This window comes from Anarrhichthys ocellatus, unplaced genomic scaffold (genome assembly GCF_004355925.1).
Source record: "Anarrhichthys ocellatus isolate YVR2014 unplaced genomic scaffold, GSC_Weel_1.0 scaffold6, whole genome shotgun sequence".
Classification (NCBI taxonomy): domain Eukaryota; kingdom Metazoa; phylum Chordata; class Actinopteri; order Perciformes; family Anarhichadidae; genus Anarrhichthys; species Anarrhichthys ocellatus.
Genome location: NW_022280036.1, coordinates 6,110,940 through 6,126,307, shown reverse-complemented (window position 1 = coordinate 6,126,307; position 15,368 = coordinate 6,110,940). Strand labels below are relative to the sequence as shown.

At 40.0% G+C, this 15,368-nt stretch overlaps 1 protein-coding gene across 2 annotated transcripts in view; it reads right to left on the bottom strand.

The window, feature by feature from the left end:
- Nucleotides 1-15,368, bottom strand: part of LOC116383219 (CUB and sushi domain-containing protein 1) — a 280,770-nt gene that overhangs the window by 254,589 nt on the left and 10,813 nt on the right. The window lies entirely within an intron of this gene.

Here is a 15,368-nt window from a genome sequence, read left to right as displayed (position 1 = left end):
CCTGAAGGAAGGGCACCTTCACACACCCTGACACACACACACACACATATGCATCGAAAGACCAAGTTAGAGTGTAGCTCATCATCTAACCAACAAGCGTAGTTACACAGCTGCAAAGGTGAACATTAATAGGCACAGATTCAGTTGGAACGAGGACATTCAAGGCTGACCAGTTTAACGTCAACACTTCAGTAGAAGCGACAACATGTGCTTTCCTGGTATCTGTTGAAGGATAAGGCTGGTGAGATTCTAAAACAGTTTTAGTAATACTTGTGTATTTATGAATACATGCGTTTTCTCTTTTTATTTTTTTACATCAGAAGGAGGAGTAAGTATTTTAATGAAATAAATTACAGTAACAACAACACAGAATACTGCCATCCTTATCCATCACAGTGACTTCTTCCCTCACTGTTGGGCCACACTATGTTTCTCTGTCTTTATCCCTGACCTTGTCTCAACATCTCCTATTCACTGGCCTTATTCTCTATCTCTATTCAAACTGAAATAATTAGCAATTAGGAACAAAGAAAAGAAAATAACCACAACTGATAACAACCCAACAAAGGTACAGCAATTTGGCTCCAATGATGACTCAGCATTCAGAACGTAGCTCTTAATCCTTAATTAGAGCACTGTTTACACCGTTATGTAATTGTTGCCTTTATACTTGTTGGGGGAGATCTATAAAGCCATTTATAGCAATTGCAGAATAAAGCTCAGCTAATGTGTCTGCATGAAATCCTGCAGACTACCATTATTGATTAAATTGACATTGTCATACATCTCTGCATGTACTGTCCGCTTTGGTACTAATGCATTTAGCAATTTATTTTGCTGTGAACTTGAATTTGAAGGGTGAATGTAAATAAAGACTGCAGCAATAAAACTAAAATGTTAAATTAACAGTGAAAAGAAATGCAGTTTCTTGCTGAAAGTCGTTCAGTGGTGCATGACTGACATGTTGATGACACCTCTTTCACTCTGCAATGTAAGTAAAAATTTAAATGCAGGACTTTTACTCGACGCTACAGTTCTACTACTAATAGTTTATTCTTCTTCTAAAACTACCACCAACATTCCAAGTTAGAGAAAGGGTGAAAAGTAAAGCAAGACCGTGTTTGCCTGGGGCCCCCAAATCTTTATAATCTCCCCCTGAATAAAACAGCTACTCGCAGTCAGAAACGTTGGTGTAATAGACTGATTGAAGGTGATTTCCAAACGGGGGTTTTGGTCTCTTGCTTTAACATAAACACTGCCATTTTAATGGATTTAATTAGTGGAGGTATTGATTTTAGTGTTATAAGTTAGTAACACGTCATAAACCGGGGGGAAAGGGTCTTACTCATGGGAGAAAACATACTCAAGTCGTAAATACACTCTAGTTCGCTTTCGGTTGGCTATACACTCATGTTGACTCCAGGGAAGCGAAGAAGAGTCCGGCAAAATTAGTATATCCAGCACCAACTGGCAGGCTTTTTCCAGCAACCGGAAGCAAAGAAAGTGCAGTGAATGTAAGTCAGGCCCGCTGCGGACGACATGCTGGACTCAGCAGAGCCCTGAAGCCCTGAAGCCCCGCCCCAGCTGGTGCACTGAGCGCTGACTGTTTATTCAAAGTCTATTAATATTTAACATGTTGCCAGTCAAAATTGCACCAAATTCAACAAGGCGCTCCCTTGGGTCGCCAGAAATACATCAGCCTACAAGATACCGACATAGAGACAGGCATAGATTCCTTGTTCTGGTTGGATAAAGTCATTGTCATGTATTGTATTATTTTGTGTTCTTAAGCGTCTTTTGTCTTTGCACCAGATTAAGCAGAGGTAGACTTTAAAGTCCCCTTCTACTCTTGCAGATTCATAGATTCTGGATTTGTTCAATGAGGGAGCAAGAGAAGATGTCACATACAACATATGAGACAACAATTATGACTCCGAGCAGAGTGTTTTCATACTGTCTGCCCTAAAACCTGTTTGAAGAGGATTCTTAACTTAGAATACAAGAGTTAGCACAAGGTAATGTGAGTAATGGGTGGAGGTGGCTGGGGGCACAGATGGTGTCTTGGAAGTCTGCCAGGAGTTTTTGTACTAAAACAAAGAAGCAGCAGAGCTGAAAAGAGTTTTGAAATGCAGCAATCTAAGCACCGGGCAAAGTTAATAATAAGTCATTTTTATGTAATTGGGCTGCCAAAGACTTACTTATTGCCCTTTTAAAGTATTTAAAGTAACCCAGTGCTAAAACTGACTAAAGGTCAAACACACAAAAGGTAAAATGAATGTTTCTCAGGCCGTGACAACTGCAGTGAGAAATTAGCTTTGCTTGGAGTATAACAACTATTCCACATTAGTCAGTGTTGCTGTGATTCAGGCGATCAGACCTTAAGAATGACTCAGACAGTCAGATCCCACGCACAGAGTGTCTAACATGTAACACTGATAGATAACAGAACCAAGGAAAAAGCACAGGCATAGATTCACTCCTTTGAAAAGATAAGATTGACTTACAATTACCTACAGTACGGCCTCTATCCATCCATCCATCCATCCATCAATCCCTTTTCTGTCACTCTTCTTCTCTTTTTCTCTACCCATTGTATAAATCTGCAATTTTAGCAGCAGAAGCCAGAGGATTATGTTCAGATTTGATCACATCTCATCAGAAAAGCTGTTGGGATTCATTGGATCAAATAGTCTTTTCCAGTTTTCTCTGCACCTCTTACATCTCCTCAAATCATCTGCACTTGCTTCTCCTCCATTCAACTTCACTCACACTTGTCTCTCCTTAGTTTGTCTTGCCCCTTGTATTGTCTCTCCTGCCCTCTTCTCCTCGGCTTTGCTCGCTCTTTTCTTGCCTCGCTCCCGTCATCAACACTACCCTGCCATTTTCTCCTCTCCTCTCAGTCTTCTATGACATTCGGCTGAATCTTTATTTAGTCCGAGCACACGGACAGGTTGACACAGAAATAAAGAGATACAGTCGAGAGAGAATGTGACAAATGAATTGGCTATCACACAAAACAAGGGACAGGAAATGGAATATTCAGATACACATTCAAAGTAAAAGGAATAAAGTGACCGTTTGTTAATGCATTGATCAATTCTTATCCTGTAGATGTGACCAGATTTAAACACACATACATCATTTTACACTGACTGCACCTGAACACCAACTCTCACCACAACATGCCTCACCTTAACACTTGGCCTAAGATAATCTTTATCCTAAATTTAAGCGGAATCCTTTGCATAAAGAATTACACTGGACCCAATGTGGCTACGTGCATAGGATCCAAGGTTACGCTGTGGGCTTCGCCATAGCTATGCCTCCTCAAAAACCTAATTACATGTCAGGACTAGTGGCTGGAGAGATGGAAGATAACAACTACATTTTTCATTACACTTCTTCACTGATCAGTAGATCAAGTAGACAAACTGGAATAAATGTAACAAACTGACAACTTCAGTTGTCTCTGTCCCATTACATGACCCTCGCCTTGAAGGCCTTGACGGTACATTGAGAGTCTCGTGGTCCATTCGTCATCCAGAGGAACTAAATATTACTCTTGTTAAGAAGCGGACATTCAAGTATATCTACTGAATATACAAACTGGAGGAGTAGTCATCCATATTCAGAAACGTCCCCTATCTGTTGGGAAAACAATTTAAACAGCAGAAGTATGAGTGGATGGCAATGCTATCAACACAAATTTGCCCTTGTCAAAAAAGAGAGTTGAGATCCCAGGAGAGCTGCCTTAATGAAGGAATACATGTTCGGTATGTGAATCAGGCTAAGGGGACATAAAGAGTATACTTATAGTTAAAGGATGAAATCTAATAATCATTTTAAAGCAAGTGTGTATAACATAAGAATTATGAAGTGATTTAACAAATGTAAAACTGATAATAATAATGTATGTGTATCTGAGTAAAGTGGTGTTGTCCGAGCACATACACGGGTGTAACCTGACGCACGCTCGAACATTGAGGAAGTGAGAGCATCCACAGAGGGAAGTTAGGTGATTTCCAGAACACACACACACAGAAAGTTGGGTGTTGTTCGCAGCACACACACATAATCAATGATGTTATGTTAATCACATGCCGAGTGAGGGAGTGTTGGGGAGGAGGGCGGAGAGAGAGCTCAAAGTGTTATAAAAAGAGAGACTTGCAAATAGCAAGACGGGATTCAACGCGGGAGCCACCCAAGTGCTCCACGGAGGAAACACTGGACCTTGACAGCCGCATCGGAGGACTTCGTCTCTGTTCACGGAAAGAAGACAGCCGTTCCTGGACAAAGATTGAAAGACGGAGATTTTCCTCTCCCCCTTGTTTGACTTTAACAACCGGACAACAGATGGACGCAGCCGCCCCAAAGACTTTGTACTGAGCCTGAGGGATCGCTGAACGGACTTCGTTGGCCGCGCAGGAGGAGCTGAAGGTCAGGCCAGACCTTCGCTCCTAAAAACCCCAAAAGGACTTTTTAATCACATCGTGAATCCAGCTCCACCGAGCCACCTCGGCATCGAAACTAATGAGTATAATCTAAGAAGAAATTGTAACCTGATCGAATTAAGTATAGTATTATTTTATGTGAGCTGTAGCTGTGCCCCTGCTAATATATCCTGCAATAAATATCTAATCTGCATTTAAAGTAAATTTCTCAAGAGAATTCATTTGCTGAAGTAGTAGAAGTTCCTCGTGGCAGTAAAAGGTTAAATCTATTGTATGTTTAACAACAAGAGTTCTTAATGGTTATCCTAGTGACCGGTCCACTTAAAACAGTCCCTTACGGTTTTAGTTGTAATCCTAGCCGTTAAAATCTAACCTGGCAATTTACCAAGAGCCCGGATCCAAAAGAGGAAAGCTGCCATAACTGACGCGACTGGTAGAAGCGCCCGGCCAGGGTGGCCCCTCGGCCGAGTGCACGTTGCCAGTGGAAGCAGGGTAGACGTCAGGAGTAACGGTAGTTAGCAGAAGCCAGGCGAGTTTCCTCGACAGAACACCAGCTCGCCAATATTTTAATAGAGAGCTGAGTCAGTAGGTAGCCCCGTATCGGGCCAGTGAAAACCCCCGGATCTAACACCCTGTATAAAGGGATTTTAAAAAATGTATGCTGATTTGTATAGAAAAAGCAGAGTCTTAATCTTTGTGATGATGTATGTGTGGTGAGTCCTGTTGAGGTCCAAACTAATGTGAACCCAGAGGAACCTGAAGCTGCTGACTCTCCATGTAGTCCCATTGATGGTGATGGGAGTGTGTCCTCTCTGTTGCAGTCGCAGTCGTGCGTGAACAGGGATTCCATGAGAAGTTTGAGCATGCAGCCCTGAGGGGTGCCGGTGTTGAGAGTCAGGGTGGAGGATGTTGTGGTGCATATCCACACAGCCTGGGGTCTGCCGGTCAGGAAGTTCACCCAGTGCTTTGATTATATTTGGGAATGTCCGTATAGTAGATTTCGGTATAATCTTAATAATGCATTTGCCAATGTTGCGAATGACCGTGTCTATGTTGTTGTCCTTAAACAGATACCAATCTACAGTGTACACTCTACAGAGCGTCCTGTTTGTGTTTCTGCCTAAGGTATAGATAGGCAGGCAGAAACAGAACTAAAACGTGATCTGATTTGCTGAAGGGGAGCAACGGAAAGGGGTGTAAACATGGTCGAGCATGTTACCACCACGCAGAGGACAGCTGGTTTGTTTATGATATCTCGGCAGAACTTTCCTCAGGTTGGAGTTGTTAACATCTCCAACAATAAAATAAGCCTCCGGCCGTGTGGTCTCTGTCCAGTAGATACTCCACACAAACCGTCCAGTGCTTGGGTGGTGTTGTGTGGTGGAAAGTTCACCGCTGTGTGAATGCAGAAATACGGATGGTCTGCAATAAGAAGGTGCTCTAGGTAAGCAGAAAAGCCGGAAGAAGTGATCGCCACATCTGAGCACCACTGATCATGAAGTACACCCAACATGCACTCAAGGCATTCTTAAGGCAATGAAAAAGTTTAGCAACAAAGTGAGCTTGTACTAATCTCTTCCCACTTTTTCTGTCCTCTTTCCATCACTATATTTGACATAATCTTCCTTCCGTCAGCCATCCGTCAATTTCCATCTCTCTACTGCCCTCTCTCATCCATTTCAGTCTGCGCTCTCACTCACACTCACACACACACACACACACACACACACACACACACACACACACACACACACACACACACACAGTACTGTCATGCAGGAACCGTTTGGGGATCTACGAAATATTATAGACAGCTTTTACTATTTATAAACAAGATGTTAGGATTTCCTTAAGACATTATTCTGAGTCATTTTTTCCACTGTTTGTGAATTATGTGACATCTTTTCCTCTTTTGAACCCTCAGTGTTACTCAGTGTTTAACACATCACAGTGTTTCTTTCTCTTTTTACCTCTTCATCTCTTCTCTTTTGTTGTCTCTTCCAAATCCCCCGGTCTTTTTTTATTTAGAGACAGACCAAGAAATAAAGATTGTTTCCGATCTTTTGAATTAGAAAAAGATGAAAAGCATGTCGGGGAAACTGTGATTCTAGGTGTCTCTTTGTGTGACAAATCACTCTGACGCTCGTCTGTCAGCTGTCAATCGCCCGTCACAACTCATTGTCAGTTGCTATAGCAACCTTGGTCCACTGTAGGGAAAAAAAACTAATTACAAATTCAAAGTCAGGCCAGGTGCTTTGCTGCAATTGGCCACAGGGCAAAAAAATATGCAAAGCATGCTGACTCATTGGTTGATATGAGACTTAGTTCAGCTTTTGGGAAACTGTACTGCTTACCTACAGAGAGACAAACTTATGGAAGCTTTTTCATGTCTCTGTGAACAGTTTGAAGGTATGCCCAGCGGTGAGATTACTTAGCTCAATTCATGGGAGTCAAGATAAAGTCTGCTTCAAGGTAAATATATATTTTTTTAGCACGAAGGTTTTTCACAAATACAGGCAAAATACAGTTTAAAAAAAGATTGGTATTAGCAGGTTTTTTTTCTGTTTTTGTTGCTGTGTGCCCACGGACACCTGCAGTTAATGAGATACGGTATTTGATATATACATGTGTAGTTATGTATGTGTTCTATATGGATGTAACTGGTTTAATTGAGCACACATACGATCAGGATAGTGATGACTGCAAACCTAATAAATTAACAGAGAGAAAACACCAACTTCAACACCTACTCACACACGCATGTGTGGACTCACACTCACACACACACTAGCATATACTGCATAATTGAATGTTCCAATCATCCACAATACTGGCAACCCACATGAGCAAATTTGACATTTAAAAACACCCACAATACTGTCCTCCATGGCCCCAAACATTCATAAATATGACAATAACTAAGAATGAAACCTTTATTAAAAACTTGAAAGTCAGAAAACAGTAGAAAATCTGTAGAAAATAGTTTGTTCACAAAGGCTTGTTTGTGCACCCTGTTGAGGAGGTTAAAGCAAGATCACTTGTGAGCATCATGCCAAACTGATGAGAATTGGCTCAATGTGGGGGAAAAAAACCTCCTAAAAGCTGCTTTAAATAGAAGCTTTGTTGAAGTTAGTAATGATATCATATGTGAAGCCTATTCTGAGATGTTGAGAGAACATTGTACTGCTGTTTAGTACCTCTGTTTCAGTGACATTTAGCCCCACACCCTGATTTGAACCTGAGATGTTAGAGTTACACACCTCTAAACCATGCTGGGCAAATTACTTGAAACATGTCATCTATTAGTATTACATACAACTCAACACAAATAATCACCTAGGTCATATGAAAGACATTTTGACATGTCAGAGTGATAAACGCATGGGTGTAAATATTAACAGCAATGATGGCCGATTCCATTAAGCTGCCGTGCATGCCGTATCACTGTCACACTATCATGACTTACTGGTACACTTGAAAAAGGTCTATGACTTCACTAATTTGGCAATAAATTCATCTTAATTCAATTCAGTTTTTTACGGATCTCACAGCGTGTTCCCAAGGACCTTTCACAACTATCTCAAGCTGTACCAACTGGTCAGTTAACAAAGCATTGTTGCTGGTAACAGATTTAATGAAAACTAAATAATAAAGATATTTAATGAGTATTATAATTCAATTATAACTTATAAACCCATAAATTAGTATAAAACAATGATGGTACTTAGCTTACGCCAGAAGCCACCATTAGTTTAGCAAACAGAATTTCACAGAAGATTCAATTTTGGACGTCATCCAATTTTGGAAAAATACAGAAAACCATTTGATATTAACCAATTAAATCTTAATCTCAGGGTTGGTACGGAGTTCTTCTCAAGGTGTACAGGGACCTCATTTATATACACACAAATCAAATGATCAAATTCTTCATAAATGAAAAAAAAAATGTATTATATAACTAAACTACTAAACAGAAAATAAAGAAATACACGATAAAATAAACAAAATAAGTGAATGAATAAATATGATGAAAAGAACCAAGAATAACAATGAACCACACCTAAATGAAAAGGATTGCATGTAACCAGGTAGAATCAGTGACTCCTGTCATTAATTGATGTCTATCAATTAAATCCGTCGTCGATGTTTATACCTTAAATTTGGCTCCAAACATTTATGCACCGTTCAGCAGAGAGAGTTTGAGAAGCACCGAGAAAGATTGTGGCAGAGAGAGAAGTCCTCTCGTTGAAGTCCTCTTCTTGAGAAAGGGTGCAAAACCACTCCCATCTTAACAACTATCTTGAATATTTAATTTAACCTTATTTTACAGAATTAATAGTTAATAATTAATAGAATTAATGTGTGCTATCTGAGCTGCAAAAAGGTACTAAACAGTTGATATAATTTACTGAATAAAACCTGATCAATAAAGACAGACTGAATTCAACAATTACACAACATAGATAGACATTGTTATCATGACAGACAGACCTATATAGTTATACCTACATCATTTCACTAGAAATCAGTGTCCTGTGTGAGAGACGAGAAAAGGGGGGAAGAGCATTCCTTCCCCCCTCTGTGGTTCTGTGCTGTGGTTGAGATAAGACTTGCAGTAATCGACATCCAGTTTATATGGCAGGAAACTCAAATAATTGTAAACAGAGTTGGCTGTCATGACTTTAACTATAACTTACTATACACATATATACATACACATATATATACACATATATAAATACATACATACATATATACATACATACATATATACATACATATATATATACATACACACATATATACACATATATATATACACATATATACATACACATATATACATACACATATATATATACACATATACATACACATATATACACAAATATATACATACATACAAACATACATACATATATATATATATATATATATATATATACAGTATATACATAATACAGGAATTACTAAGACTAGGATTAGCATATCAAGTAACAGTCTCTTTAAGTTGTTTATTACAATTGGACGTGTCCTCTATCTCCTCAGGAATGTGGCTGAAACAAAGCGCAGAGGTGGGGTCATGAATCATGGTAGAGTCAGCCTTAACGGTCTAAGTGTCAAGCGTGACCCCAAGGTCCTTACCTTGAGTTTGTCAAGGCACATGGTAAATTGTGAGTCTGACCACTTAGTGGCTTATGGGTTGTGAGACCAGTTCTTGAAAGGAGTTCATTAGCTCAGATTGTGCCATAGACACTTCCGTTTATAACGTCTCGGTGGATGTCCACTACAACAGCATCAGTTACATTGCTTGATTACTCTCTCTGTTGAAAGTGCTCAATCATTGACCATCATCAGCTAGCCCCAGTGGCTAAATGCCTGCTAAATGAACGATTAAGTATGATTTTCCCAACAGACTGTTCACACTGTAGTATGCTCAAGCGACGGCAGGCTGGCCTCAAGCCACCCCACTGGTGGTTCTGTCACATCTACAGAAACTTTGCAGCAAATTTGCAAACAGATGATGGTTGAATAAACTGACCACTGGAAATATAAACAGTTACTTTCCCGCCTGAAAACATATTAAAAATGACGAAAGTGATCTATATTAAGAGCTTTTAGACTGGCTCATAATACTGACAATTGGTCTCAAGGCACCCAGACACAATGCATTGTGCATTGAGTATGTACAGTAAGTTCACATCTTATACTCAGAAGGTTTTGATAATGAAGTAGACATCCACCATTTCTTGCTTGCTGTTGTTTCTCCCTCTCCTTCTTCCATCCCAATGGCCCTACCACACTGTGTGCCAGCAGTTGCTTGTTTGCATGCTTATGTGCTGATACTAGTAGAGAAATGATGGAGGGATGGAGACAAAAACTGAGCAAGTGAATGACCGATGGATTACAAAAGAGATAAGGAGGCATCGACAAGTGGGTGAAATATTGCATCAGCAAAACTGAAAATGAAGGAGAGCTAAACAGGAGAGTCATGAAAACATGAATGGAAGACACAAACACTGTATATATTTCATATATTTTAAGTCTCTAGTTCTTCGACAGCAACATTTGAATTACACCAAGAACTCTTTCCCTTTTATAAATGAGATACAGGGGGGGCGACCACAAATATTCTGCCTGTAAAGTTTTGAAAGAATAAAAAACCCTCTAAAAATTGACCACGGTGAAACAAGGTTTCATTTTCACGTTTGACGAGTCCAAAAATTGTTCTTCATTTTTAGATGAAGTGGTACTTTTGGTCGACCACTTGGCTAAAAGTTTTTAAAGTGCGAAGCATGAAAATAACTGTTATTTCCTGATGTATAAATAAAACGGAAAAGCTGGAAAAGTGGAGAGCATCATTTGGTTTTTGCCTCTGATATCAAAGCGCTTTCCTCTCTGTACTTTGATGTATCTGTAGGAAAAAAAAAGGATTCTGTTGGAGGCATTTCAAACTCTGGCTTTTTAACATCCCGCCTTTCCACCTTGATGTGTTTGAAACAAACACATTTTTTTTTTCCAGTATTTTCAGGAAGTGTAGATTCCATATTACCGCTCAACAAACACCCAAAGGGAGCAGAAACAACGGTTGACTTTCTGGATAAATGCCAGCTCAGATGTTCTACGAATGACAGCCAGCCATTCAGCCAGCCAGTTAGTCAGTAAGTCAACTAGTGTGGAAAGGAGTGCCAGGGGCCTCGTGCCTAAATGCCTGTGCACATTACATCCTATGATGTATGATGTTTTGAAATGCAAAATATAAATCAACTGCTATGCCTAAGGGATAGAGCTAAATAAGAGAGCATAAGAAATGGCTGTTACTATAGATCTGACTGTTGCAAGAGTGTTACAATTTACATGTATCTGAGTTGATAATTTAGCACCGTCTCCTAGTGGAAATAGGAATGTGAAATGTGATCATCTATTTATGCCTGTAGGAAAGTCATCGTTTTGGTTTACTTCAGTACAGGTAAATCAGATCGCACGTTACAGAACAGCAAAACTACGTTATCATGAGGATGACGATGGTGATCGTGATGATCGTAAAAAAACATGCTTTCTTGTTGGAAATTCATTTAAATGTTTTATTTCGATTCCATTCAAACAATGGATTTATTTGCATTTTCATTCCTCTTGCACACAGCACTGATCATGCAATGTAGAAAACACAAATGCAAGATCAGTGTGTGCATGTTTAAGTCCAAACAAGGAAGCCTTCACACATTTTGAACTACAACAACAGCTGTGACATTAAAGATGAATGTGATGACATCCTATTAAAAGTAGCACTGTCAAAAAATGTAACATCTAACAAAGTGAAGAGCAGCATTGAAACATTTAGGCGTCATACATATTGAGGTAGATTTGATTAAAGTAGGTTCATGATTGTAATGAAGGAATAGGGCGCATTAACTTTAGATACAAAATAATTAAAGCACAGACATGAATCGTACCACAATGATTGTTTTCCCTGCAGCTCTTATCCTAATCACACATCTGTGGGAGGCATCTTTTGGTGTCAGAGACATCTTTCTGTACATTAGCTGTCAATCACTTGTGTGCAAGCCAGCTGGACCTGTACCTTCCAACAGCAGCTACCACAGTTGGGCAATTAAAAATACAGCAGTAACTGACAGACAAATAGAAAAGACCCTACCTGACACTCCAAAGGCCCACTAAAACGTATCTTTTATATATTTCAGGGTTTTGGTTTGTTTATGCTGTGTTCATTTCTCTCTGTGCGATCCAATACTGTAGCTCTGGTGGATTAGTGACAAGAAGAACACTCTCATTGCAGGTTCTGTTTCCAGAGTCAAGAAATGCAGGAACAACTTTTGGGTGGATGAAATACAGTTAAAGGAGAAACTTAAATTGCAATACAGAGGATTCATAGCATTATTATAGCAGCAAACAACTATTTGCTATGTAAAAATATAGTAGAGTAATGTCTACCTGAGCAGAGAATTAAGTCCCTCTCCTCTCTGCGTGTTGTAATCTGAGCTTCTCTCTGCTTTGTTGAAATAGACGGGCCGTCAGCACATGCTTTTAGTGCATGTTCATGCATGTGAGCGTGCACCACTGGCTAGCTCACAGTCATCATTCTGCACTCTACTCATGCGCTGTCTACTGCTGACAAAGCAGTCACGACCGACAGCGTTGTCCCGAAGCGTAGCAGCCACCCTTTGGCTCCCCATCAGGTAAACAAGTATACTCCAGGGTGTGTCAGTACACCATAACATCACTGTTGGGTGAGGTGAGGTGCAACCACAAACATAATTCTGAGTGTGCTTAGATGAACAAATGCGTGAAACTTTCAACCAGACGGGGCAGTGAATCACAGCGTTTTCATCTAGTATAACTCTTTAAACTTATCTGATTTAATTTTGTGGCACATATAAAGAGGATTGTGTCTTTACAGCTGTAGCGTACAATTGTGTGGCTATGAATGGCACGGTGAGGCGCTTTTGTTTTAGCTCATTATTGTTTCTCTGGAAGTTTGCCACCTCCAGATCATTTACTGCCACAAATAGCAGCAGAATAGCATATGGGATGTGAATGACACCAGAGTGGGTGTCCAATGCTCATGGTGAACTATTCATGAGTGTTTATGTCATTTAGATTGCCTTGTCCAGTAGTGCTATGTTTTGAATTGTCATGTTGATTTTTGTTGATGCTTTTGTTGTTTTGCGTGTTCTGCTTGGGGTGAGATCTGTTTTGGGAACCTCTGTGTTCTTTTTATTCTTTACTTTCTTTTCTTCTTCTTGTCACTGTATCTTCTAACCCTGTTTTTTCTAGCACGTTGCTTCAATGTTCTATCATTGTGCAAAACAAACTAAAGTAGAAAGTCAGATAATTCACTGAAGTGAAACTTTTGTGACATGGCTAGATTCACGGTAAATTAAACTAACTGCAAATGTCTGACGAAATGTGACTATATTTCAATTTGGCAGCTAATTACAGACAGGATCATTTAGGACGTGTCTGTCTGGCCACTGGCACACATTGTCTCACTTTTTCCCTCTCGTCATCATATGGTGCGACTCTGCTGTACTCCACCTCTGTAACTTTCTATTTCTATTGCTTCATCTCTCCTTCTGTGTATTCCCTCACCCCCCGCTGTGTCTCAGCAGTAACAGGTGCTCGGTGAGGCAGGAGGCCTGCGAATATAAATGTTCTCATCAGTCCAACAGTCCAGCCCAACAGCTGAACTCAGCATCAGGCCACAGCCTGCTCCAGCTATCATACCTCCTCCTGGTCACTTTCATTCTTGACAACAATACACATTCATTTTTTCTGCTGACAAAATACCTCCTGCTACTTTGGAATCTGGGGTATAGAGTTTGTGAATCCTAAAGAGAAAACCAAAGCGTCATTAAGTTTAAACTGTTTTTGGTTAGGTTTTGGGTTTTTGACTTCACACATTTTGGCACTTTGGCCGGATATATAGCAAATTTTAAAATGGTGGCTGGTCGTCCTTTAATCACAAGGTTGGTGGTTCAATCCCCGGCTCCTACTACCAGCATGTCGAAGTGTCCCTGAGCGAGACACTGAACACACAGCAGCCTACTGCTCCTAAATGCTTGGGATGGCTGAAATGCAGAGGTCAAACTTCATGAATGTACCTGTATGTATATTATGACTCTAATAAAGTTTAAGTTAAAGTTAGTATTTGCTTCTTTTCTCCGTTTCTATATGTCATTGTAAATTCAATATTTTGGGGTTTTTTTAAACTGTTGGTCCAACATAAGAAATCTGAAGACACATTGGGCCATTTTTAACTCTTCTCTGACTGACTAGTTTATGGACTGTAGAATTAATTTATGATTGGAAACATAATGGACAGATTTTTCAATAACAATAAGTGTTAGCTGCAGCCCCATAAAACATGACAGGGCTTGCACCAAATATAAACAGCTTACTGCCCCAGCGACAATGGAAGCTGCATATTCAGCCATATTCTGGCAAAAAAAGTGAATGTCTGGATCATACTGAGCATTCAGACAAGCAGTAAAGAGAAGGATTATGCTACATGAGTAGTTTGGAAAGCTTTTATGGACATTTTGATCCTTTTTTCCTGCTTCCAAACGGTTTTGGAATTTATTGTAACTACTGTGACTCCATGCTGATTGCAGCTGCCATCCTGTAAGAAGGAGCAAGCTACAGACTTTTTTAAAGTCACCTTTTAAACGTACCGGAGGAGGAGCGTCTGTATAATTAGTACAATCAAAACATAGTGTTCAGTGGAATGTTCCTTTAAGCCCACAAATACAACTGCAGTTGTAACTGTTGTTAACTACTGTGTGGCTTCAGCGCTCAGTTGGACAGACAGTTGAAAAACATGCATAAACAACAGGATGAGATTAAACAATTAAAAATGATTATCCGGTAGAGTTCATGCATATTCTTTTTTTTTTTGCTTCCATCTCCGTTCAACTCTTATCGTAATGTGAAAAGTGCACTCAACTTTCTGATGTGTTGGTGACAAGTCGAAGCAGCTTAGAGAATTATCAAGAATACAATAAGACACAGACAGACGGACAGAACTACCAACCGCAGAGGGACTTAGTTCTACCAGCTTTAGCATCCTCTGTGTGTGTGCATGTGTGTGCGTGTGTGTGTGTGTGTTTGTGAGTTCCTCTTTGGTCTCATGTCTCTTTCTCTATGTGCTTCTGTCTCTCCCGCTCTCTCCCCCAGCAGCCCTACCTTCTCTTTCCACTCTCTTCCTCTCCTCACTTCTCTCATTCCTTGCCTAGCGGTAGTCCTGGATTAGTTCCATTGCCTGGTTATCTAGTGTTGGCCTATTTTTCTCAGAAAAGTACAGTTTTTACTCTGCAGTTACGGGGGTAGTCTAAGTTTGTGTGGGTGTAAATGTGTGTGTGTGTGTGTGTGTGTGTGTGTGTGTGTGTGTGTGTGTGT